A 375-nucleotide genomic window follows, 5' to 3' on the forward strand; every position below is an offset into this window, starting at 1 on the left:
GTCATGGCCATGTTGTTTCTGGACTCAAGATCCATGTCAATGTATCCAAGTAGCCTGGTTTATCTACCTGTCTTTGAATAGGCAATTTTAACAGCCAAGTTAGCAGAAAGTGGGGGATGAAGGAGTGCTAGGTATCATAATTAGTGGCTGAATGCAGTCAATGATAGCCACCTATCCTTTCTTTCTGAAAAGTGTGAGGCCTTTCTGAAAAGCTTCATGCAGGCTAACCCAGGGCTTGAGATATATTAGGGAACCTGCCTTTTGCTGTTGTGTTTTTTTTTTTACATTAAACAATGTTTTATAGATGAAAATTATATATATATATATATGTGTGTGTGTGTGTGTGTGTGTGTGTGTGTGTGTGTGTGTGTGTGT

This window comes from Grammomys surdaster, unplaced genomic scaffold, assembly GCF_004785775.1.
Source record: "Grammomys surdaster isolate TR1022 unplaced genomic scaffold, NIH_TR_1.0 1087, whole genome shotgun sequence".
Classification (NCBI taxonomy): domain Eukaryota; kingdom Metazoa; phylum Chordata; class Mammalia; order Rodentia; family Muridae; genus Grammomys; species Grammomys surdaster.